Source organism: Misgurnus anguillicaudatus, chromosome 11 (genome assembly GCF_027580225.2).
Source record: "Misgurnus anguillicaudatus chromosome 11, ASM2758022v2, whole genome shotgun sequence".
NCBI classification, from domain to species: Eukaryota; Metazoa; Chordata; class Actinopteri; order Cypriniformes; family Cobitidae; genus Misgurnus; species Misgurnus anguillicaudatus.
Window position 1 is genome coordinate 31,458,736 of NC_073347.2, and position 27,451 is coordinate 31,486,186.

Sequence of the window (27,451 nt, forward strand, 5' to 3'; positions counted from 1 at the left end):
TATCACTTGAGCAAAGGCAAATTGCACAAAAACCTACAAATGTGGTCGTACAAATTATGCTGGGTACACACCAAAAGATAATCGGGCTTATTTTGGGTCAATTTCCACGCTTCCGACAATCGACGATCCGACGATCGCAAATCATAAATATTAAACTTTGATCAGAAATCCTGATGTGTGGGGGAGCCCCGAGGAAAAATGTGCGCACACTCTTGAGATTATTATGTGAAATGAAACAATATCCAATCAGAAAGCGAGATATTGGAAGACGGAGCAGTCATGGCGAAGCATAAAGTGAAGTTGATGCAAAGTGAACTTGTCCAGACCATGTTCCCGCTGTCTCCACAACTTCACCCAAACCCTTTTCTTTTTTTCCCGAATTTTCTGTGAAAATCATTCCAAACACTATCACTGAATTTTCTTTCAGCATATCGTCCGTGATGCTTATTCTGAAGTCTCACGAGATTTTGCGAGATTTCCTGTGTTCACAGTTGAGACTCTGGTTGAAAATCTGTTGGTGTGTGGTGTGCTGTCTTTGACACATCATGACACACCACACACTATCGGAGCAAAACGGTTAAATCTAGGATTTTTAATCCTCATGTTTATGTCTGCCAAATTAATAAATGTAAACTTGCTCAAACCAACTCAAAAACTGTTTGCAAGTACATATTTCGTTTTCATAACAAAGTTCGTAAGCACATACATTCACATTGTTTAATATGTCTCACCTATTTAATTATCTATGGGCTTATACAGGCATTATTTGTTACTGTAGTTCACATAACACAGCTGAGATCCAAACTATAACAGTCAATCTGTCTTCTAGGTTTTTGTATGTGCAGATCAGTTCCACAAATAAGAGAGAAATCCGAGACCATGAGGATATTTGCAAAGCTTAATCTATGATAATACCACCTGTCAACCCATCACACTTTTGACTCAATATAGATGTTGGGGCTTTCCTCTGGGTTGTATTAACATGTCACTGCATACCTTCTGCCAGTCTGAAACACACTGAACGGATTCACCAGTTATTGTTTTCGGCAAAAAAATATATGTAATATGTTCATACAGTACCATGCATTTAAAGCTAAATAATCAATTGCTTACTTGAGATTTAAGCCCACTTGATGAGATTCTCCGCAATATTTGCATGTCTGGAAATTATGAACTAAAAAACCACAGACTGTTCACATAACGTCCAATAACATTTTGTATCATGTAAAGTACATGCTTAATTTGACATGAATGTTGGGACTATTGTAAGTTATGAAAGGCAGTTTTAAAAAATCTTGAACCAAAAAAAAAAAAAAATACTAACAATCCCTTGTCTATGTATACTGTGTTGGACTTGATGAGACTATTTCCAGGGCACTTATGTATTGCTGTTCTTGTGTTGCTATAATTGCTTCTATTGTTTACCTCCTTTGTAAGTCGCTTTGGACAAAAGCGTCTGCTAAATGACTAAATGTAAATGTAAATGTAACTTGGGCACAAATACTGTAATATTAGTTATGCCTGCCTGTGCTTAACTGACAAACTTGATGCTTTGTTGCCAGGTCACCTCCAGGTCTCTACACTGTAAAAAATACTTTGCTGCCTAAACATTTTTTGTTAAATCAACTCAGATTTACAAGTCATGTCAACAGAGATGAGTTGTCACAACTTATAAAATATAGTTGAGAAAAGTCAACTCCACTGTATTTATAACAACTCAACTCTAGTCAAGATAAATACTAGTAAGTTGAAATGACTTGTAAATCCCAGTTGATTCAACAAAAAATTTTAAGGCAGCAAAGTATTTTTTACAGTGTAGGGTCTTTAACCTTTTCCAGGTAAAGGACACCTTGGTGGATAAAGATGAGGAGCGGGATTCCCAGTATTAAGACTTTATTATAATGGTTACATTAAACCCCAACCCCAAGCGACAAGGGTAAAAAAATTTGAAAAAACAATGAGAAAACAAAATATAAATGACACGATAAAGAAAGTCGTGCCACAGACACAAAAAAACTATTTATAGAAATTTATGCCCAGTGGCAGAAAACAGCAGAAAATTGTGTCAATAACACAAATACATGTATCAAATATTTTGTGACTGTAACACGAATTTGTGGGTTTTATCTGCTAGAAAATTGACCACTTAGAAATGTAACAGCACAATCCTCATGAAGTGAGATACCATCCCTGTTTTTATCACAAACTTTGTTTGATGATTAGTTATGCATACTTTAAAGGTGCAGTGTGTAAATTTTAGCAGCATCCAGTGGTGAGGTTGCGAATTGCAACCAACGGCTCAGTCCACTGCACCCCTCGTTTTGAAACGCATATTGAAGCTATGTTAGCCGCCACTGGAAAAACATGTAATTGACGGAGACAACTTAGTAAAAAAGAAGTTAAGAGCCCTTAAGGGCTTCTGTAGAAAATATGGCGGCACAAAATGGCGACTTCCACGTAAGGGGACCCTCTGTGTATGTAGATAAAAACGTCTCATTCTAAGGTAATTAAAACATAACGGTTCATTAGGAAAGGTCTTTATACACCCCTGATAATATAGTTTTGTATATTATTTAGCATTTCTGTCAAGAGATCCTTCTAAAAATTACACACTGCACCTTTAATGCTTAGTTAAAGGGATAGTTCACCCCAAAATAAAAATTGTCATTAATGACTCACCCTCATGTCGGTCCAAACCTGTAAGACCTCCAATCATCTTCGAAACACAGTTTAAGATGTTTACAGTTTCTGACTTTCCATTAAAAACCAATGTACGGTATACTGTCCATGTTCAGAAAGGTAAAAAAACATCATCAAAGTAGTCCATGTGACACCAGTGGGTTAGTTAGAATGTGTTGAAGCTTCGAAGATACATTTTGGTCCAAAAATTGCGACTTTAATTTAGCATTGTCTTCTCTTCTGGGTCTGTATACCGTGCATAGATTTTCAATGGAGGGTCAGAAAGCCCTCGGACTAAACCTAAAACATCTTGAACTGTGTTCCAAAGATGAACGGAGGTCTTACGAGTTTGGAACTACATGATGGTGAGTCATTAATGACATAATTTTTATTTATCGGTGAACTATCCCTTTAAGTGTTGTTCAGACACCTAATCTTAAGTATGAACAAAGCTATTATTTAATCTCAAACCTAACAAAGTACTTCCCCTAAACATTTTCAAAATGTATAGTTTTGCTTGCGTTATGTTTCTTACAAAAATGCAAGACGTATTTTATACAATGTAATAACATTCAGACATTTTAAGAATGAGGACCGCGGTTCTGTGTCTCAGGTAAACTAAAGGTAATATGGGCCCTCTATACCCTTGAGGCTACTTAGTGACTTACAAACTCATGACTATCTGATGACAGCCGAGCTTGACCCTGCAGCCGAAGCAGAGGACATACGAACGCACACACCTGCACACGCACAAGCGTGCATGCACATTAAAACTTAAGTTAACTAAAAACCTTTTCAAACATTCAATCCATTGACTTTATTTATGTTAACAATATTCAAGAACTCAGGTTCATCCAGGTTCATCCTGAATACTGCGGTAACTAAAAGTGGTTCACAAAACAAATGTAGCCAATTTATTTCACAAATAAGTTAATTTATGATTCTGGTTTCCTGTAAGTTGAGACACTACCAACACATAGACTATGGTAAGGAAAAATCACCGTAGGAGAGACATTGGGAGAGCAATAGGAGGAACTTGACGAATGAGGGGCATCGTGAACGTATTGGGTTTCAGTTCGTCTCGCCCAGTTGACGGCACTTGTGTCAATTTTTCAGCGACCGTTGATGAGTCTCCCCCTGTGGGCAGCTGGGGGCTAAAGTTTCCACTACCTGACAAATGACGACATTCATCCTCGGCCTTCACCGTTTGTCTCCACTTGTGTTTCGAAACCTCGTGGTTTAATCTTCACACAGCTAACACAACTAATTAGCTGTAATTATAGAAGCCTGCCGGCCTCTGTGGTTATCAACTAACCGCAAAGTTAATGGGCGAGGGTCACTCCTATTTTATTAAATGCTCATCATCGCTGTTATAGATGCGATTCCCCAATCTTTTCAACGAAAATTGTACCCACAAAGTGTCACCAGCAAAGTCATTTACTAAATGTCTTTTATGTCATTATTTTTAGGTTTAAGTTTTGAATGCAATAGCAAATAAAAATTTTTTTATTGAGCCTATTTCTGCATGGGTGTTTATAACATGTATGGATCAACAGGAATGTATTAAAACAGGAATGTATCTGTTTAAACATGTAAAGAAGGCCAGCTGTTTTTCAAGTGTATCTAAATACGAGTATAGATTTTCCGTATGCTGGAAAGTACTTAATCTTTCATCATTGTTCATGAATCTCCTAACAGTTATTTATATTCTGGCTCAGACTGTAGGAGACACACAGGAATGATTTGGTGGGAGTGAGTTTGTTTGTTTATCGGGGATAAAACATGGTTGCATGTTAAAGCACCATAGAGAATATTAAGGTCTTGAAAAAGCTTTTATTTTAATGAATGACGTAGGGATGTTTGAGTCATTCTTGTTATTTAAAATCTTTCCTTCGAGTTACAAAGACTTCACACAAATCCACATTTCTCTTTTCTCCGAGCCTGCAGGTACATGTTACTGCGACAAGACTTCATTATAACTTGTGCAAATAGAGACTGTTCTATAACATGCTATATTGCCTACATTACACTTAAAGGGATAGTTTACCCAAAAGTGAAAATTCTGTCATCCTTTTTTTACTCTCATGTTGTTACAAACCTGTATACATTTCTTTGTTGAGATGAACAAAAAGGAAGATATTTTGAGGAACGTTTGTAACCAAACCAATCGGAGGCCCCATTGACTTGCATAGTAGTATAAAGACTACTATGGAAGTCAATGGGGCCTCTGATCAGCTTGTTATGCAAAACTGTACACATACAGTTTCCAACAGTCTGAGTCTACCAGTAAAATGATTTTCTTCTATTTAATGTATTTGTTTTTATTACATACAGTATGCGACACAGTCTGTGAAATCTTCATAATCTGTAATGATGAAATTTGGAGCATCAAAGTTTGATTTCAATTATTGATTTGAATTTATTAAATAATATTAAATAACCAAGGTTATATTTTTACACAATGTTCTTTACATTATACAGGATGATTTTATGTAACAAACATTAAATCACAAAAAAATGATTTTAGATGACTTTTTACATCGGGTCACATTCATCTGCAACAATTTGGATAAAAAACAGGAAATTAACAACATATTTATTTATTTATGGATAGCCCCTTGAGATGCAACATCTCATTTTCAAGAGGGTCCAAATATACATAAAATTGCTTATGATTTGAAAAGATTTGAAAATATTCCAGAACATTTTGTGCTTCAAATAAAGTATATACATGCAGGAGTATTGTATAGTTTTTTTAAACAATTTTTATTTATTTCCAGATTAAATGTTTTATTAATGTGCTATCACATGTTAACTTGAGAGTAATTTTATCTTAAATATTTACTTCTCTAGCACAAGTAAAGCAGGTAAACTTGGCTCTGTTTTGGTGAGTTTGTAACATTTGGATAAACCTTCCTCTGGACAGTTTTACAACCATGCCATTGCCTAATTAAAATATGTTGTACATATTGTTTATGTAATCTGGGCAACAAATGACTTACACAAAATCCCAAGTTTTTACTCCTGGGTTTTGTCAGAAAAGAAAGGGACTGGATAAGTGGACTGTCTTTTCTTCTTGGGAAAAATCTTGAGAAATGACAAACCATCCTAAGAGTTTCCTGTGTGTTTGTGTAAAAGGTGTAAATTGCAGAAACCTCTTGGCGAAGTTTCAAGTGTGATGAAGAACATGAGTTTCCCAACTTTTCCGGTCGTTGTGACGTTAGTATGGACTCGTTGTAAAATGACCCTACTTACGGTATATAATAAATATAAACACACAGTAATTCAGTACATAACTGATATGCACGCCCAGACATAATTTGCTTTTTTTTCGCATTTGCTGCATTGATTTTTAGGTATAAACTGCAGAGTTGAGTGAACTTTTATTATGCTTTTTAGACCCAGTAAATCAAAATTGCATTCTTCTTTTTTTGAGGCGCTCGATGCAAAGTTCGTCACAACATGTATGTAGCCCGTCATGTGTGTGATTCGTAATTTCAAAATATTTGTTCTGCGCATCGAGTGAACCTGTGTGCATCACGTGTCTTGTCAAAATAAGTGCCTGCTGCAGACGCATCTAAAAGAGTTTATGATAAAATAGACGTTCGCGTTTGCCAGATACTCAAATAATCTCATGCGTAATCAGAGTTTACTGTTAAAGGAGTGTCTTGCATGTATTTTGTGAACATGAGCATCTCTTTAATCATAAACGGTTTTGAGGCGTGTGCATCAGGCACTTATTTTGACAAAACACGTGATGCATATGATTCACATGACGCAACAAACACATATTATGAAAACACGAGCAACATACATGACACTCCTAACACTTATTTTGAATTTGCGCCCCGCCACTGCAAAATTTTACAAAATATGCACTGAACACTTAATGGGTAAGAACTTTGTGAATGGCAGGCAATTTTGTACAATTATTGAAATACATAATTTAAAATGGATACAGTGTTCAAAGAAAACAATAAAATAACATGAAGACAATCAGATCTGCTCTGATCAGACCTGAAATCTGATTACTAGAGCTTCACTGGAGATGGATGTTAATAGGAGGTGTAAATGTGTCCAGTGACTGGGAGAGTATTGGTTAGATTTTTTTGCAAACACATAAAAAAGATTTAAGCACATCTTGACAGTGATACCTGGATTTAATTGCAGGTGTAACTTTTCTTCTTGTTTGCTCCTGCAGTTATCTATGTCACCATTCACTGAATAAAAAGCAGAAACCAGATACAATGGGAGTTATTACTGTTGTGTGGTGGCAATACTGACCTTGAATCAGTTCAAGTTACAATCTGGCCTCCCTGTTTCTTATCAGGGGATAGTGAATGTAAAGGGAAACCCTGCTCGTGTTCGGGGTGAGAATCTTCCTCGCTATTGTTCATTAGAATTGCATGTCAAGCCTGAAACCATATCACAAACATATATATTTATAAGTTTACCTGTTTGACCCACACAGAGGATTTTTTTACATTTTCTGGGCACATGCAAGAAAAACTTTTAATAAAATATGATAATATGTGTTAGATGGAACTGTTACACATATATATTTTCAAGAATTATAAAATTAGCTGAATTATTTAATAAAGAAGGAGAAAAATCTAATAAAGAATCATTTTATCATCATATTTTCATCCCAAAATTGCATAGCAGTTTTTTAATGCAAAAATTGTATTTTGCATAAAGGTAATCGAGAACTCCCTTCTTCTGCATTAAAATATAGCAAAGATATTCTATGACTATTAAGCAAACAAATTCTATAAAAATGAATGAAACCTAATTTCTTGAAGCTATACTGTAGGGAAGGTACAAAAATCATACGAGCACCTGATCGAATGAAACTCAGACACGTCTGTAATTACAGGATTGAATTTTGAGAAGAATGGAGTTTCGTTTCATAGGGCAGATTCAGTGATATTCACAGCTTCATTCTGGGCCAGGCTCACTTCAGGAAAGTGATACAGCTGAGAAGGCCGCTGGGAGAGATGATCTTTTGTGTCAGACAGAGAGTTGGGGGGTCAGAACGTGTGCTCATTGAATGAAAAGTGTATGGTTTACACGACTCACAATAACCACACATACAGAATGCACAAAACAAACCAACATGCCTTACGGAAAACAGTATCAAATCCTGACGCTTTCACAAAAATGGAACAAACTGACTATTTTTCTACTGAATGTCAATGAAATGACATACAATAGAAATTCAAGTATGTTACATTGTTGCACTAATAAAGAAATACATTTGAAAAAAATTCCCACAATCAGCAGTTTACGTAGTTTGCAATAATTGTGTGGGATGAATAAAGTCTGTCAGTCAGTCTGTCTGCTCCTCGAGAGGTAAACTATTGAGTTTTACTGCTTTGGAATCCATTCAGCCGATCTCCGAGTCTGGCGCTACCACTTTTAGCATAGCTTAGCATAATCTGATTAGACCATTAGCATCGCGCTAAAAAAACCCCAAAGAGTTAAGATATTTTTCCTATTTAAAAGTTGGCTTTTCTGTAGTAACATCGTGTACTAAGACCGACGGAAAATTAAACATTGCGATTTTCTAGGCCGACATGGCTAGGAACTATAATCTCATTCTGGCGTAATAATCAGGGACTTTGCTGCCGTAACATGGGTGCAGCAGGCGCAATGATATTATGCAGCAGGCGCTGCAGGCCGAAAAAATTCTTCAAGCGCTGCGTAATATCATTGCTGCACCCAAGGGTTTATGACATAAAAGTCAACAATTTCAAAAAAAGTCAACATTTAAATCAGACCAAAACCTTTCCTAAAAGTTGTCTTAAAACCAATACCTGTTCTTAGGACAACTTTGATGAATGTTTTTAATCAACTTTAAATGTTGACTAGTATAATTCCTAAATGTTTTAAGTGTAAGACTATTCACAGAAACAAGTATACTGTATTTTGATGAAAATGTCAAAAGCAATTAAAAATGTAGCAAACAACAGACAATTGTACATAATGATCTGCATGATTGTACCAAAGCATTTAAAGTTTGTCCAAAACAACGAGAACTTGCATTTATGTTGTGGAAGTGTTTTGAAAAATTAATTTCTGATCTGAAAAATGCTCCAAAGCGTCTGAGAAAAACTGTAAGCATGCTGTGTTGTACAGTAAAAATATATACAGTATCTGGTTAGTTGGGACTATACAGTAGCAACTGCATGTGCAGATTTTCACATTCTGTCATTCCTGTGTGCTGGAAGATTCAGGTAATGACTTGCAGAAGAACATCATGCCAGCATTAATGTGTCGGAAACGCTACATTTTTATTTTCTAAAGATTTTGTCTCATTTTACAACCGTTTGATCTCACTACCGTATCTTTTATGATCTTCTGAATTTTGTCAGTTCACTTTTCAGAATTATTTTTCTTTTACCAGGAAGGGCATGGATGTCAAAAACTGTTCCATAAACATGTATATCCTAGAGGTCAAAATATGTTTTTTATTTCAGTAATTCAGTAGTTCAGCATGCTTCAAACTCTACATATGTGATGTGGTTAAACTACAGTTTTCAAGCAGCTTTCACAACACAGACTAGCAGTCAGGTTACACAGAAACTAGCAGGGAGATTTGTGTGTGTTTACTGTACACCGCTCACACGTTCTATCCTGCCCGGCCCACCGCTTTCTCTCCTTCCTGAGCCTGAGGGGATCCCGCCCGCCGCTCCCGCAGACAGAGGTGCCATTGTTCTCTCTACCTGAACAGAGACTGGACCGTCTGTCAGAGGGTGAGAAAAAATACAAAGACAGGAAAATAATAAGTGAAAGTCAAACAAAACAGACTTAACAAAACAGAGAGAGAGAGAGACAAATAGAGAAAGTTAATAGAGCGTAAGAGCAGAAAGTTGGGTTGTCTAAAATGTTTTGGTACTACAAGAAGTGCACTATATACTTGACAATGTAGTGTATAAAACTCTTAATTTCATTATTCCATTGCTTTACTACACTCTCAGAACAGATTACAAAAGCTGTCACTGGGGTAGTACCCGTTTAAAAATTACACCTTTAGTAGTACCTCAAGGGTATATATTGGGGCCGTCCCAGTCTACTAATAAAAGCAAGACCATGGTTATCACAAGGTTTGCTACCAAAACCACAGTTTTTTAAGTAAAAGTTAATTTTCTTTAGACTGTATATGACAGTTTATGAAATGTCTATAGCAATGATTACAATAATTGTGTAAAAACTTGCTTTAGGAAATAGCTTAGTTTTCAGTTATCTAAGGTATTCCTGAAAATAGGCGTTCTGTTTTGACTGTAAGATTTACTTTGGGTGCTTGTAGTTATTCCGTTTACCTAAAACTTTTCCTTGTCTTATTACTAGCTATTTATTTGGCCCTCCATCTTTCCTCTGTCAGCCAAGACTGAGCTCACGGCAGGCGCGTGTGTTTGTGATTCGCGTGCTCGACTGCCACATTCCGGCGTCTCCGTCTGCGGGACAAAGGTAGCTCTGTTGTTCCAGACTCGCCGCTGCCGTGTAAATTGAAGCACTGCTGTGGGTTCTGACAGCGTTCGGCTCAATAGTCAAAACTCCCCTCGTTCTCACCACCTGAAACTTATTAAACATAAATCTGATGAAACCCGAAACTCATATTGACTTTAAGGGAGAGTGCTATAAATCTTCAGCTCTCTTTCTTTACATCCCCCCCACTTTACATTCCTTCTGTATCCTTACAAAAGCCCGGCCTCAAACTGCATAAGCTTTAAAATTTAAAACGTTGCAGGCTAAAGTGGTATGACGGATCTTTGGAAACTTGCAAAAGATAAACAAAAGGGGCCAGAGGTGGTGAAGTTTGGGGGCTGGGTATCGATGCTAACAGGCGAACCCAAAGGAATGTTTTTATTGCTCAGTGGTTGCTCCTTCGTGACTCAAGAGACTTATATTGAGTTCTCTATTATGTTGCCTTTAAGTATGAACTTTTTATGGTCTCTATATGACATACGGACAAAGACCTGATTTGGTCTCCGTCTAATCTTAATGCTGTTTAGGAGAAAATATACAAAGATCTCATCTTGTTGTTTTACTTCACTACTGGAACGAAATGGTTCCATATTGGGTGGTTTTGTGGACGGAAGATTACTTTGGTTCTGTCATGTAGTCTTGAAGTGGATCTGGTTATGTTTTGCGGAGTTTGTGAAACTGGACTTTGAGGCGTCTGTATCGCATTACTAAACCACGAACGTGATGTTTTACTGTTGGTGCTTTGCATAGTTTAATAATTATATCTGCAATATTTTATTCATATTAAGCCGTGGGACCTTGTCAAGCACGAAATGTTTGTGGGAGTATATCATGCTGTTATTTGTGGGCATCTTAGCGGGTAAAACCCTTTCCCCTGTGCTGGCGGCAAAACCTCAAATAGCTTGGCAATATCCTCCAGACCGACCGTCTCTGTTTTCTAACTGATGGATCATCTCATCGTTGTTCGCTGTTTGTTTCAGCTTCCAGAGTAGATGTGGTTTGTGCTGAGAAGACTCAATGACCTTTGATGTAAGGGAGAACTGTGGAGATGGATCGAGGGACATCTTACCCTATCAGTAAAGTAAAAAATGCAAAAGGGGCAATAAAGATGTGGTTTCAAAAAAAGCTTTGACCAAAAATTGTTTGTCTATGGTAGTACTGCTTTGAAGAACCCTTTGTAGCAGCTTTTTTTCTCAGAAAGAAAAGTTGTCACAAGGAAGGTTCCCTTTATAAAGGTCCCAATATGTACCATTTTGTTACAGCTATGTACCTTTGAGATACCACTAGGGTTTCAAAATTCTGGGAATTTTCAATGCTGGAAACTTTCCATGAGAATTAACGGGATTATATGGGAATTAATGAATTAATGGGAATAAACTGGGAATTTGTTTAGAGTTGCCTATAACAGGAAAGTTATATAGTTTAAATCTCTTGCAGCATAATTTTGATTTAACAAGATTTAAAACAAGATTTAATGCAATTTCAGTCAAACTTCTACCCTGCACATTCCTCAGTCACATGCACACTTGAAGAACCATTGAGGCCACACCCCCGGCAAGTACTTTCATTCTTTCATAACATGCACAGATTATTTCTTGTGCTGTGTGTTCCTATTAGAATGATTTCTGAAGGATTTTTGATCAAATAAATCCAGGCTTGATGAGCATAAGTATCAAAATTCTTAGATTTTTTTTACCTTGCATGCGTGTCTGCTTATGACCAAACAAAATGTTTATTTATGTTTGTATATGATATAGTTTATATACATTTCCCTACATTTTAAAATTATTCCCATAAATTCCCTTAAAATTTTCATACATTAATGTTAAGTTTCCAATTTGGAATATTTCCAAAATTCCCCAGAAAAAATTTCCTCCCCTTTGCAACCCTAGGTACCAATATGCACCTGCCCAGGTGACAACTTTTGAACTTTCTTGTACCTTTTTTCTGATGTAGGGTTCACATCAGATGTGGTTAAGGCGGCAAGCTCGGGTGATTTACATGTTAAGTCAATGCAAAGACGCGAGTAGGCATCCTGCGGCGCGGTACGTGCGTTAGGGGTGAATGGCGCATTCCACGCAAATTGAGCGTTACTGCGGGAAACACGCAAGTTCCAAAATCTGAACTTCGGCGGATTTCCGTGCCATGTTAACCAATCAGGACCTTGCTGTAGTAGTAACGTGATTACAGGAAGTGAGCGGAGTCTCAGCGGAGTCGCAGAAGCCCCTCCCATGAAGCGAATTTCCGGCTGAATTTCACGCGTGAATGAAGCGAGGAAAGTCAAATGTTCAAGCGTCCAACTACGTGCGAATAGTGTGTTTTTCCCGCCTCTACCGCTGCTGGTATGAATACACCATGACAGTGTACCGTAGTGCACGTCCAGAAACTAGTTGGACGATGTAGAGAAAGAAAAGTTAAAAGTGAACCTTTAGGTCAGTGCTTCCCAATCCTGGGTCCTCAAGGACCCCCTTCCGAAAAGTTTTAGATGTTTCCTAATTTAAAACACCTGATTCAACTTATCAGCCTCCTTCCAAAATGGTAAACATGTCTCCCTGACCAGCTGATGTGTTAAATCAGGTGTGTTAAATGAGGAGACATCTAAGGGCTAGTCAACACGGACACGGGTATTTTTATAACCGGTGGTTTTCCTCCAAAAAAATCCTGTCCACACATGCTTGGTTTAAAAGAAATCTCCATTCTCATGAAAAAGCAAAAACACGCTATCAAGCACTGCAAAAAACATGCCACACCAGCTGGCGGCGATATAACCCAAATCGTAAAGCCACAATGGGCAATCAGAAGCGTAACAAAAGTGACGTCGCAAGGCAAAAACCCCGGTTTTATTGTCTACTCGACAACACTGCAACCGGCGTTTCTTAAAATCCTCCCCCTTGCAGGGGTTTTCAAAAATGTTCAGTTTCAGTGCCTTGATACTGTGTTTTCGTGTGGACGAATGGCCAAACCGCATAAAAAAGTCACGGTTATAAAAATACTGGTGTCGGTGTGGACTAGGCCTAAAACTTGGAAGGGGGTCCTCGAGGACCAGCATTGGAAACCACTGCTTTAGATAAACTAGATAAACTAAAGAAAACATGCACAACCCTCCTGATACAGTGAGAAAAAACATCATAGCAGTCTGTAAATCTGGCAAACATACCATAAATAATTAGATGCGGAAAATAGGAAAAAAGCTGCAGAGAGGAAGAAAACTACAAATGAAGGAATGAGCCAATTCATATTCATATCTGACCTCATACTCACTTAATGTATTTAGAGCCAGAGACTTTATTAGCACACGGTGTCCATGCACTCCTAAAAATTAAGGTGCCACAAAAGAACTATTTTTGGTTCCCTAAGAATGCTTTGTGAAACAGAAAGGTTCTTCGGATGTTCATAATAAAGCCCTTTATTTTGTGTAAATTCCCAAAATAAAAATATGTAGAAACAAATTAAAAGAGGTGAAAGATTATGCATACATGCTTCAAAGGACTGATGGTTTCAATTCAAGTGGAAAATCCTAACGCACCATTCAGAGCTCACAAAGTGCTCACAATTGTGCGTTTGCGGGTGATGTAGGGCCATGTGCCACAGCCGTGACATGGAAAATAGATACTGTAAAAAGAGAGGGAGCCGGGCGAGGGTGCGTGTTGAGGTGTTATAAGCCTGTGCCGTACACAAAGAGCCCACTGTGCAGGGGTGGCCCGCAGGTCAGGAGAAAACAGACACATATGCATACAGTACATGCTCCTGCCTGCTGAATTACCCAAACCTCCCTGCACGCTGAAGATTTCATATGAATAAAACACCAGATGAAGAAAATATGAGCAGAGGGCACATAAAAGAACAAACTAAAAAGAGTGAAGAAAGAAACGGTTGGAAACAAGAAACAACACAAGGCTTCAATCTTGGTCCACAATGTTTCACTGTTCTTAGAAATGGGCTAAAGGGCTGTTTGGAAGAGACAACAGTAGAATTTAGTGGATGTTTGATTCCCATTTATAATGTCCTTCAGGCTCTTGTAATAACAATTCTCCTAAATAAGAGAAATACAGCGGTTATTTCCTCTGGAGGGGGATCTCTTTGGCAAGCAGATACAGACTGTGACTTATGATGAAGAACGTCAAGAGCATGAAGAAATAAGGTGGATGAAACTACGATCAAACTAAAACAACGCGAAGCATCACCTTTCTCGATCTAGATTACTTGTGGGCACTGGCGGCCGGTGACTTTACTTCAGAAAGGCGTGAATTCAAAATATGTGTTTGAAGTGTCGTGTGTGGCTCATCATGTCAAAATTTGTGTTTCAGTGCATCATGTGAATGTGTATCATGAATCATGTCAAAATATGTGCCTGCTGCACACGCGCAGAAAGAGTTCATGAGACGCTCACGTTCACAAATACTTGCAAGACTAACTTAACACTGTTCTCTGATTACACATGAGACTAAGCGAGTATCTAGAAAACGTTTTATCATAAACCCCTTCGAAGTGTCTGCAGCAGGTACATACACTTACCTAAAGGATTATAAGAAACACCTGTTCAATTTCTCATTAATGCAATTATCTAATCAACCAATCACATGCCAGTTGAATGGTGTGAAAAGGGAAAACTATCCACTATGGGGCAGTCCTGTGGGCGAAAATGCCTTGTTGATGCTTGAGGTCAAAGAATGGGCCGACTGATTTAAGCTGATAGAAGAGTAACTTTGACTGAAATAACCACTTGTTACAACCGAGGTATGCAGCAAAGCATTTGTGAAGCCACAACACGCACAACCTTGAGGCGGATGGGCTACAACAGCGGAAAACCCCACCGGGTACCACTCATCTCCACTACAAATAGGAAAAAGATGCCACAATTTGCACGAGATCACCAAAATTGGACAGTTGAAGACTGGAAAAATGTTGCCTGGTCTGATGAGTCTCGATTTCTGTTGAAACATTCAGATGGTAGAGTCAGAATTTGGCGTAAACCGAATGAGAACATGGATCCATCATGTCTTGTTTCCACTGTGCAGGCTGCTGCTGGTGGTGTAATGGTCTGGGGGATGTTTCTTAGTGCCAAATGGGCATCGTTTAAATGCCACGGCCTTCCTGAGCATTGTTTCTGACCATGTCCATCCCTTTATGACCACCATGTACCCATCCTCTGATGGCTACTTCTAGCAGGATAATGCACCATGTCACAAAGCTCGAATCATTTCAAATTGGTTTCTTGAACATGACAATGAGTTCACTGTTCTAAAATGGTCCCCATAGTCACCAGATCTCAACACAATAGAGCATCTTTGGGATGTGGTGCAACGGGAGTTTCATGCCCTGGATGTGCATCCCACAAATCTCCATCAACTGCAAGATGCTATTCTATCAATATGGGCCAACATTTCTAAAGAATGCTTTCAGCACCTTGTTGAATTAATGCCACATAGAATTAAGGAAGTTCTGAAGGCGAAAAGGGGTCAAACACAGTATTAGTGTGGTGTTCCTTATAATCCTTTAGGTGAGTGTATTTTGTAATGACGTGTGATGCACATGACGAACACACAGGGCCGGCGCCACATTGAATGGGATTTTAATAATGAAATGTGCTATTTAAAAATCACATTTGCCCAGTGTATTGTCTTCCTAGAGTGAATAATAAGCTAAAATAGCGATATTTTAGTTAAGGACGGTCTGTGAGGCAAGGTCGAATTTTGATAGGTCGCTTGACTAAGCGTGCTCCCCATCCTAATAACATTAGAATGAAACATCCATGAATCTCCTGAGCTATGAAAGAGCAACCTATGAGTAATAACATTTTCCCTGGGAGCATTTTTCGTAGAATGGAGATGACAGCATGTGCAGAATTGGGGTAAAGAATCATGGGATGTGGCCAAATGACAAACAAAGAAAGCTGGATGCTGACGGTAATGGCCTGGTTTGTTTGGTTCCCATACATCAACTCTACAAAGTAATGACATAAGAAACACTCATACAAATCTGTGTTTACATCACGAACTGCAAAAGTACAGAAAGAGCCACAAATTGCCTCAATGTGCTGACAAAATCCAAACGGCACTCGTAAATACACAAACAGTCTTCATTTAAGATGGGTGAAAAGAGCTTCGATGATTTTGGCGAGTCCATACAATGTATAAATATTTGCTGTAACTAAGAGGATATATTGTTAAAATTTGACTCTTGGAGTTGATTTATGGGCTTTGTGCTGATTTTGTTTTGCTGAATAAAACGTAACACTCAAATATTCTCAGACATGCTGACTAAATCTGTTCCTGAAAAGGAATGAGGCGCTGCGTCTCTCTTGCCATAGTACCGGTGTGCCTGTACATCCACTTCGGCATATGCCAGATAAAGTGGGCATTCCTTTCCGCCTTATTTATGCTGTCTGGCTTCCGCCTATGACGTAACGCCCAACCAGTGGTCGAATTGGATATACATACTCAGTCGCCGTCACGCTGTAGCCATTCCCAAAGCGCCACTATGGCGACGCAGCGCAGACAAACAGCTTTTATGATTTAAAAAAAATTCAAATGTAATGCCTGCTTCAATAGAGAGTTTGTTATTGTAGGACGGACATCACATTTTTGTGCAACATGTTGGTAACATTCTGGACATGATTACGATGTTATATAATAGCCATTTAAAGACAACCAACACATCAACACAATATAGCCTATTGTAAATACTTCACTAACATTTGCTATTAAAGAGAGCTTGATCATGAGCAACCAGCGTTATTTAAGTGTGTAATATATTACGTTGACATTTACCCTCCAATGAAATACTGAAGGTCTCTTAGCAACATTTGACCCAGCTGGACAATGCCCACAAATCTTCTTTGAAGTGATAAATTCAGAAATGTTTGTTAACATCTCCTGTCAGGACTTTGATGAACTGTAGTGAAGATGCCATGGTGCCTGTCAGAATTAAGTGAAGAAAGTCAGATACATCACATACTGGTCACAGTGTTGTCATTGCGATTATGTGTAAGGGACGTCATCCGAACCTTGTGGGGAAGATTTCTGACTCCGTCATATTCTCTAGTCAAATTCAGATTAACCCGCAGGGCTCAGGCTTGTTAGATTAAAAACATTTTGGCAGTTTACGGTGACCCATGTGGATTCTCAAATTTCAGTCGAGCATAAATTCTGTTCAGATGTCATCTGTAAAAATTATAGCAATATTTGGCAACACTTTATTTGAATAGTCCACTTTGCAACTATTCAAGCATTACACTGCAAAAAATGATTTTCAAGAAAAAAATTCTTAGTATTTTTGTCTTGTTTTCAGTAAAAATATCTAAAAATTCTTAAATTAAGATGCTTTTTCTTGATGAGCAAAACGACCCAAGAAAATAAGTTTAGTCTATAAACCAAAAATATCAAATTTAAGTGATTTTGTCATAAAACAAGCAGAAAAATCTGAATTTTTCTTGAATTAAGTTTTTAAGCAAAATATTCAAGATTTTTGCTTACCCCATTGGCAGATTTTTTGGCTTGTTTTATGCACAAAAGCACTTAAATTGTATAGTTTTTGTCTACTAGACTTATTTTCTTGGGTCACTTTGCTCATCAAGAAAATACATTGATTTAGGAATTTTTAGATATTTCTACTGAAAACAAGACAAAAAATAGTAAGTAAGGAAGTAATTTTTTTGCAGTGTAACATTTTTCTTATTATACTAAATATCTTTGCAACTACACTGCAAAAATGATTTCGAAGAAAAAAAATGTATTTTTGTCTTGTTTTCAGTAAAAATATCTAAAAATTCTTAAATTTAGATGCTTTTTCTTGATGAGCAAAACGACCCAAGAAAAAAAGTCGAGTTTATAGACCAAAAATATCAAATTTAAGTGATTTTTTGCATAAAACAAGCAAATAATCTGCCAATGTTGTTAAGCAAAATTTTCTTGCATTTTTCTTGGATTTAGTGTTTAAGAAAAATATATATTAAAAAAAATTGCTTACCCCATTGGCAGATTTTTTGTTTTATTGCTTGTTTTATGCACAAAATCGCTTAAATTGTATAGTTTTTGTCTACTAGACTCATTTTCTTAAATCATTTTGCTCATCAAGAAAATACATCTTGATTTAGGTATTTTTAGATATTTCTACTGAAAACAAGACAAAAATACTAAGTAAGAAAGTCTTTTTTTTTGCAGTGTAACATTTTTCTTATTCCAACTACACTGCAAAAAATAAATAAATAATATTTTTTAAGAAAAAAGCAAAACGACCCAAGAAAATAAGTTTAGTTTATAGACCAAAAATATCAAATTTAAGTGATTTTGTGCATAAAACAAGCAGAACAATTTTTTTTGAATTTTTTTTATTTAGTGTTTAAGAAAAATGTTCAAGATTTTTTTGCTTACCCCAATGGCAGATTTTTTTTTTTGCTTGTTTTATGCACATAATCACTTAAATTAAATTTTTTTGGTCTAAAAACTAGACTTATTTTCTTAGGTCGTTTTTGCTCATCAAGAAAAAGCATCTTACTAAGAAAATATTTTCTTGAAAATCATTTTTTGCAGTGTATGTGTCAACTTATTTTACTAACCCCTTCCTTAACCCAACCTCTATTAATACTTTGATGAGAATTAGTTGGCAAATAGTTGCAAAATGTTTGTCTTGCATGACTGAACTAGCTGGCCAGAGGTGTTGCAAACATGGCTGCCTAGTGACGTGACTTTGCTAAAGGGACATTGGTGTAACCCAAAGTTTTTAAAAAGTTTTTAAATGTGTTAAGAATGTAACAGAATTCAGATCCAGCCAATATGTTAGCATTAGAGCCATGCTTTTTAAGTCACAGTGCACAGATTATTAATAAACATTTGGTCATCTAAATCTAAATTTAAGTCATTGGCCGTTCTTGCAGAAACAAACTGTTGCTTACAAGCAAATATAAAAATCACCAAAAAAAGTTCAGAAATGCTTTTTTGTGATATAAAAGTCCTCTGTGTGCTCCAAAGATGTCAACACAGCAAGTTATTGAGTCCTGAACAGTCAATCAAAGGTGTTGCCCTGATCTCACACCTGCTTGTGCTTTAGGACAGAAGGCTTAAAACTGTGTCAATCACACACCAACTAAACTCCTAAATGCTGGCCCAGGGCCACACTTAACCCAACCCTACATCTCATAGCTCATTCTGAGACACTGCTCACCCAGGGCAACTAAACACTGACACTTCAGCATGTAAACAACAGAGCAGGTGTGCCAAAGAAAGAGCGAGAAATAGGCCAAAGGGAAAGACAGACTATAGGTGTGTGATGAATTCTGGGACATATGGAAGTTTACAGTGTATTACTGGACCGCTTTTATTTTGTTTACCATACGGTAGCACTGAATAGAAGTATTATCTGTCTGTCTGAATACCCAAACTAAATAGTAGATTTGGCACATGAGACATAGACAGCAGACATTTTGACCATGTTTACATTTCAACCCACACAGTCTCCATTAGGTTGAGTTAAAACAGTGTTAGATTAGATAGCCTGAGATTGATTAAAACGCCTGGCATGGGCAGTAATGCACCCTGATGATTTTTTACATCTAATGCATGATGGAAATCTGTTTTGACAGCTTGGGAAAATGCTTCATGTGACATTATCATTACTATCTGGTTTGTTAATGGGAATGCAGGGATCAGGTAGCAGGGATGTTTCACATGACTCTTTAAGGTTTGCTAACAAGAGTTCATAAGCCCCTATTGGTAATGATGAAACTGTCGACACAGCCTGTTCTTACAAGAATTCATATTAACATCAAATTAAAGGTGCAGTCTGTCAATTTTAGCGGCATCTAGTGGTGAGACTGTGAGTTGCAACCAACCACGGCTCACCCCTCACGCATAGAGAAGCTACAGTAGCCGCCACAGGACAAACATGTCATCATCGGTAGGGATGCACCGATAGGATTTTTTTTGGGCCGATACCGATTTAAACAGACAACTTCTGGCCGATACCGATATTAAACACTTGTTTACAATACTATACAGTTGGTCTATTAGCTAGTTTATTTCGGCATCAAATTATTTTTACTGAACATGGATTGGATCTAATTAACATCCAACTGACCAACAAAATAAGAGAGGCACAAATTAAAACAAATATAATAAGACAGCATGACAACCTTCAAAGGTGGTTTTTGCTATTCAGCATTTATTTTATTAACAACATTAACTCATTTTTTACATATAATGGATTTCTGTATGCAGTTAATTAATAAACAATCGGTATCGGCCCATCTCGTGCTATTGCCGATATGCCGATGGTTTCAAATTCATCAAAAATCGGCCGATAAATATCGGTGGCCGATACATCGGTGCATCACTAATCATCTGAGACAATTTATCAATCAAAGTTTGTCTGTTAGGGGCTTCTGTAGAAACATGGCGGCACAAAATGACGACTTCCATGCAAGGGGACCCGCAGTGTATATGTAGATAAAAATGTCTTATTCTAAGGATATAAAAACATAATGATTCATTATGCAAGGTCTTTATACACCCTTGATAATATAGTAATGTATATTATATTGCATTTCTGTCAAGAGATCCTTTTAAAAGTTACACACTGCATCTTTAACAATTTTAAAATCTGGCCCCTGAAGAAGAGTAGTTGAAGACCTCTGGTCAATTTGAATAAACATAAACAATTTTATTGGTATTAACTCACATTAACAAAGATTAATAAATGCTTTATTTATTAATGCTCATTGTTATTTGATGTTAACTAATTAATTTACTTATGCTAACAAATACAACCTTATTGTAATATCCAATTAAAGTGAGTCACAACACCTTTTCATTTGCATTCACCTACAACCACAACATTCTCACTCCAGTTTGAAATGCATTAAATCAGGATACGTGCCCAGAAACCGAGACTCAACTTTGGAAACAACACCCTTATGTTCTGCATCTAGGCCGCTCTCCTGTTTCAATTATCCATCCAGGGGGCTCCTGCGAGGAAGCCCATCCGCTCTGCGTCCCGCCACCCCATTACTCTTGATTGGCTCTCAGTTGCCGTGGAGATGGAACATAACCTATTGTGACAGGAGCCAGAGCTCGTCGACATCGCCTCGGTAACAGTGCCATGTGTACAATAGAGCGTCCTAACAGCGAGAGCTGGGTTAAGCACAGGAAGTGTCTGACAGCTGTTTAGATGTGTTTACAGTTCCCGCTTCCCACTGTAACTCATCAGGCACAGAGGAGCCCTATTAAACTGTAACATTAAGCTCCACGGCCCCGTGTAACAGACCACAGCTCCTCTCATCCATTGTTTTCAGGTCCTAAAGTGTTTTTCCATTCACAGCAAATGGTATAAATAGAGATCACTGTGTGGGGTTTTAAATGGGTAATACAACCATCGCTTTGACTTTGCTCATAGTTAGGCTTATAGACCATTTATTACATTTAATAAAGGTGCTACATGATGCCATAGACCAGGCGCCTCATTTATAAAGCTTGTGTATGCACATATTTGATCGTAAAGTGTGCAAAAATCCACGGCAAAGTCTATATTTATAAAAACTGTCTTTGGCGTGTAAAAGTGCTTAGCGCCATTCAGGGTCTGAGCAGACGTACACACTTTTGTTTGTCCGATTGCTGCAGGCTTTTGAAAATATATGCCAATTTTTGCTGCTCGAAAAGGATTTAAACCATAGACTGTAAAAAAGATGGATGACGCGACATCGCCTACCTCCATTGTAATGAATTGAAGCCAAAAATGTCTGACCATGGTCGCCGCCATGTTACGTAAAAACGTCAGTTTGGATCCAAGGCATGCGCAGAATGAATCGTCCATGGAGCCAGAGACGGAACCGCAATATCAAACTTTCGTCCTAATGCTAGCAAGCCCAATTCAACCACGCCAATCATAACGACGTGCTCTGTTTCTATAGCATCAAATTACTAGCTAACATAAAACATATCACAAAAATGAACACTTGAACATAAATCAGCGAGCGTGATATCAAGTACCTGAAAGGACCAAAACCATCCTTCGGAAACTTTTATTGGAAATGTAAATAATTCGTTTGAATGGAGATGGCAGGGTTTATGACTTGTACTGCAGCCACCAGGGGGCGATCAAAGAGCCAGCGGCTTCACTTTTCAAGACTTATAAGGCACACCCATTTCAAACATTGACAGGTGCTTTTTATATGTCAATAACATTAACTCTTTCCCTGCCAGTGTAACGAGTTATCTCGTCAATTAGAGAAAACATTTGCATAAAAAAACATGCTCCTGATATTATTTTTACATTAATCTGCAATACTGCGCTTACCCAGTTTATGAAAAAAACTGAAGCCAAAATGTTAATTTTAAATTTCTGTGTATGTTTTGATAATCATTCTGAATCTTATCTCTTAACAAATTTCCTTCACAAAATGCAATTATTTCAGCGTTTTGCTATTTTTATTTTAAAGCAACACTATGTAGTTTCCATGTAAAAATGACTTACAGCTCCCCCATGTGGTTGAAAAGCGCAACAGTGCCTGGTATCAGACACTCTTCTGCAGGCAGGGGGAGGGGCGGGGCTGTGTTTCCTACCCTCCACCGCCACTTTCAGAGTGTGCTTGTAGCAGCTAGGAGGCTGCCCAGGTTGCAGCAACAGTACAATTTGTCCAGTTAAAAGTTGTTCTATCGCTGAAATAATTTTAGAGACATTATTTAAATGTAAAAAAAACTACATAGTGTTGCTTTAAGAGTTTATAAGCAGAGAAAAAAATATAGATAGAATGAATTTTTTTTTCCTGTTTTGCTTGTTTGTTTGTTTGTTGATTGGTCAGTTCTTTCATTTGATATATTTGTATGTTTTTATATTTTTAAGAGAAATTTTTCCTGGAGGGCATTTTGTGAAACTTTTGTGAAAATCACAAAAAAATGCTGGCGGGCAACTTTCAAAAATTGGCTGGCGGGGAATGAGTTAATTAGGCACAGCTTAAATGCAGAGATTTTAAACCATTAAGCTGTGCACAATTTTTAAGATTATTTGCGATTTATAGATTTCACATCTATACCCGCGTTTTCTGCGTGCACGTTCGTTTTATGAATCACATGTTTTATAGATTTATAATATTATAAATGAGGCCCCAGGGGTTTACACACTTGACCCTGAGAACCTTTAAGTTAATTGTTATTTTGGAAAGTAAAAATGTATATTTTATGAAAAATTACAGTGCATTTTTTACCGGTATCTTTGTTGAAAATTGAACCCATGACGCTTGCATTGCTTACATAACTTTCTACCGGTTGAGCTATAGGTATTAAACTTCGATATGCATAACACACCTCACACTGCTTGAACTATTTTTCATTGAAATAATGTGCAGGGATGAATAGATAACAATATGACCTGATATATGTTTTAAAGTTCATGTTGACTTTACACTAAATGACTGAAGCCATGGCCACTGTCACTGTTTGGAAAACAGCTCAATAAAGATTTTAGATGAGATAAAAAAAATTTCCTTTTGTGTTTTACAGGGAAAGCAAGAGCATACAGGTTTGGAATGACATGGGGGTGAAAATAAAACAATTTTCATTGGTTGAAGCTCATTTGAAATGCACAAGAGGGCGCTGATGAGCAGAGACCGTTTTACTTTTAGGGATTTGAACAAACAATTAACATTATGAGGAATAGCAGTGATAATTACAATAACAGTACAACAGGAAAAAAACGTGGTTCCTGTGGTTCCCCGAAGAGCGGTCTAGGGTTCAAAAATTATTTTCCAGGCTTGAATAAACATAAAAGCGTATAGATATTTATTTATTTTAAACAAACCTGGACAAGCACATCTCTAGCAATAAATATTTCACTAGGAGGAGCTTTCAAAATGAAGTCATGCCTGTTTAAGAGGACAAAACACATTTGGACATCTGTGTGAACTTAACTGCCTATCTCCAATAAAAATCTCTTTGATAGATTTCAAAAAATGGCATTTTAAAGCCTGGTTTAAGTGTTCAAATACTTTTGGGGGCCACTGTATATAACTAAAAAACAAAGTTGCGGATCTCAGAAACAGACGGCAGAGCTGGGATCTTGTGATAAGCCGGGCCATATGAGTTTTGTTCTCCCTTCTGCAAACATAAACTCTGCTCGGCACTGGGGCCGAACAACAATGCAGAGCCTCCTGAGGCCCCGTTGAGTTTATTCAGTGGCGTAATGTTTGAGCTCCCTGGGGCCCACAGCTGGTTAATGCCTGTCTTATCACAGACTCTCTCACCCTGCCAACATCAGACACCATGAGCTTTCTGAGAGCCTATAGGCACTATGTACACAGCGACTGCAAACATACCTCAACAAAACACAGAAAGATACAAAGAGTGACCTGTCAGCATTCACACTATGTGCACTTTCTAAACAGAAAGTCTCAAGTACAGTTAACATGTATGCACATACAGAAAATTGCATCAGTGATGTGTTCTCTGTAAATATCATGGCAATGCAATGTGTATGTTGCTATACATTTACAGGTATGGATTTGACAGATGCTTTAAAGTGACTTGCAGTGCTTTGCAAGGTATACATATTTTATCAGTATGTGTGTGTTCCCTGTTCTTTTGTGTTGCTATTAATACAATGCTCTACCATTGAGCTATACAGGAGCAATAACTATGCAGTTGCTAGGGTATTTTAAGGAGTATAGGACAGTGTTTTTTTAATTTTCTGGGTGGTAACTTACAGGTCCGAGACAATTCTCCACTCCTACGTGGGATATTCTGGGGCCTTATTTATAAAGCGTGCATATACACAGATTTGATCGTAAAGTGTGCGTATGCAAAAATCTACGGCAACATTTACGAAAACAGTATTTAATTTCGAAAAGTGCTATCGCCATGTCAGGGTCTGAGCAGACGTACACACTTTTGCTTATCCGAGTGCTGCAGGTTTTTGGAAATATACCGCTTGCAAAGGATTTTGATGTTGACAGGTGCTCTTTATACGTCAATAAAATTATTTAGGCATCGTTTACGAGGTGGAGATCTGAAACTGTTTAGCTGCGCACAATTTCAAGATAATTTGCAATTTATAGATTTCACATCTGAAAAAGACGTGTACACGTGTTTTCTATGCATAGGTCGATCACACACGTAAAAAAAGTCATTTTAAATACAATAGGGTTAGGGTTAGGTAAATCAATTTCAAAATATACAAATATTTGCTGAAATATGTTAAAATGTATTTTTCACCAATCTATTTTTGCCATTTTTTTGTATATTTTAAAAATAAATATATTTTAAAGCATTTATATTAACATGGCACTGGAAGAAAAACTTTGTATTTTACAAATTTTAAAGTTAAAATTAAATAAATTTTTAACTGCAAATATATACTTATAATTTTATATTTATAAATACTTATACATTTGATACTTCTACTTTGTACATTTTATACAAACATTTATATTTTGGCAAAGATAAATATATTTTTTGCCGGATGGGTTGTAAATTGTATTTGTTACACACAAAATAGATTTGTTAATATATGAAGATCACAATTAAATACACTGTAAAAATGTCTGTAGAAATTACAGTATTAATGGGTATTACTGGCAACTACTGTAGATTTTACATTTGTTATTTACTGGCAACATTTTGTTCAAAGTTAAATGAACATGAAATATTTTTTGACTTTATCTTCTACAGTACGTTACTGGCAACCAGCTGCAAAATTACAGCAAATTTTTTAGAGTGTATATTTTCAAATTCAAAAATATATTTAATTAAGCTTTACTTTTTACAAAATGTATGTAACACATATTTAAAACATATTTTTGGCCAGATAAATTATTATTATTATGCTGTATGGTATTATCACACATATGCACTTTTGAAATGCACCAGGTCTGTATACATTTACATTTAAGCCTGAGTATAGTATAATATGTGCACGATCGAAGGCACACAGTAAAAAATTTGCTGTAATTTATGAAGCTGCTCACCAGTAACTTACTGTAGATTTAAATGTATGTTATTTACTGGCAACAGTTTGCTCAAAGTTAAATGAACATTAAACATTAACAAGTCTTTGGCTTTGGCTTTACAGAATAAAGCTATAAAATAACAGCTTCATGCAAAGAATTCTGGGAACCAGTGCAGCCTTGCAACACTACATCATACATTATATGGTTTTAGTATAATCTCTTCTCAACACACAGAGTAATATTGGGTATAATTAATTTCACAAGCCCTGAGCATGGTGAAATACTGTTTTTGTGGCTTCATGGTCCCAACAGTAACATTGTCTAGTGTCATGAAAGTTAAATGCACCATTTAACAAACATTTGGCTGGAAAGTGAGAAGAAATGGAAAGTGTTGATGACAACGTGTAGGCCTGAATTCGGTGTACTTCAGACCTCTGTGACTCATCGTACCAGTCTGAAAAGAGTCGAGATGAAGAGAGAAGTTGAATTTTCCAGAACTTACTCCGGTCTTGCCCTTTGGGTAGCTTTCTTACTGGCAGGCGCTGTTTCATGCTGGCAGGGTTATGGTGACTTTCCATCTGGCCTTTTTCACTGTTCCTGGCATCTGTCCTGTGGAGTTCTCCTACTGCGACGCCTATTTAACGAAAATGACAAAGACGTCCGTGACCAAAGCTAGTGCTGTGAGTATAGATGGAGCTATAAGAAGATGGTGTATCTTTTCTCAAAGTATAGTATAAAGAGCAAAGCATCCATCAGATCGATGCTCTGTGACAGCAGTTTCAATGCTTTTAAAAAGGTTGCTGATGAGAAAGGTGCTACTGACTTCTATAGTAAAATCTAAAAATTACATTTTAAACATTGTTTGTAAAATTATTTCTTTTTATGGCAATTTAAAACTAAATAGACTGATTTGTGTACTTTACTTATACACATGCAATATTTAACAGCAGTAGTAAGCAGTTTTAAAAGTTGTATTTGTTTATCAAGCCCTTTGCTTCAAAAATATTCATAAATAGATGTTAGAAGATAACAGATGTTTTAGGGTGAGCTGGGTCATAAGATTCAACATTGGCATCATTTACCATTAGAAAACAGTTCAATCTACAGTACCAATGCCGCCAAAACCAGCACCACATCCCAAAAGCCATGTCCTTTGAGCTGTCACAAAACACGAAACCCCAAAAGAAGCGGATGTGGAAATAAAAAGAAAAAGCGTTTTCCGTTACCACCAAAATGGAAAGCCGGCCTCTTTCTGCAAGAAATGAAGAGGAATGTAAAGCAGAGCTTAAGAAGATTAAACAGCTTTGTGACACAACACATCTTTCTCTAGACATGCCAAAGGGTCTCTAAAGA

General features: G+C 37.1%; 1 long non-coding RNA gene across 2 annotated transcripts; it reads right to left on the minus strand.

Moving 5' to 3' along the window:
- Positions 1 to 643: 643 nt before the first annotated feature.
- On the minus strand, positions 644 to 26,780 carry LOC141368870 (uncharacterized). 2 transcript variants are annotated; one of them, XR_012372308.1, is made up of 5 exons: positions 26,601 to 26,780; positions 9,306 to 9,424; positions 6,964 to 7,094; positions 1,114 to 1,174; positions 644 to 1,007 (listed from the first exon to the last, which is right to left on the minus strand). It is a non-coding gene; the product is annotated as an uncharacterized lncRNA (long non-coding RNA). The 2 variants fall into 2 exon arrangements; XR_012372307.1 differs by lacking the exon at positions 26,601 to 26,780 and adding an exon at positions 10,002 to 11,259.
- Between the last annotated feature and the right edge of the window lie 671 nt (positions 26,781 to 27,451).